Raw genomic sequence first — 438 nt, 5'->3', positions numbered from 1 at the left:
ATCACAGACGTTGTTTTGACTTGACTTTAAAAAGATTCCAGGTCCCTTACAGTCGTCTAAAAATTCTTCAAGGTGGTGCCCCAGCATGGTCGCAGTCTAATTACGGCAACAAGTAAAAAGGAAACAAATTCTGGGGTCGATACGTTCAACTAAAAATTTTCAAGGTGGTACCCCAGCATGGCCACAATCTAATGACTGTGTAGCCAACGCTATTTGAAACAGGTTCGTAGTCTGCAATCAACTTTTTTAGAAAGTCATTTTGAGGATGTTTGCAAAAAACAAGAGTACATTTCTTTGCTGTGTAAGGGGATGTCCTTCTGTGAGAATTCCATGTTAACCTTATCCATTTTGTTGAAAATTAAGTACCAGAAAAAAATATATGTACTCCCCACCAAATCTCTTGATTTTGTTTTTGGTTTTTATCCTACCAAATTCTGG

This window comes from Octopus bimaculoides, unplaced genomic scaffold (genome assembly GCF_001194135.2).
Source record: "Octopus bimaculoides isolate UCB-OBI-ISO-001 unplaced genomic scaffold, ASM119413v2 Scaffold_49336, whole genome shotgun sequence".
NCBI lineage: Eukaryota > Metazoa > Mollusca > Cephalopoda > Octopoda > Octopodidae > Octopus > Octopus bimaculoides.
Note: the sequence above shows the minus strand (reverse complement) of the source record.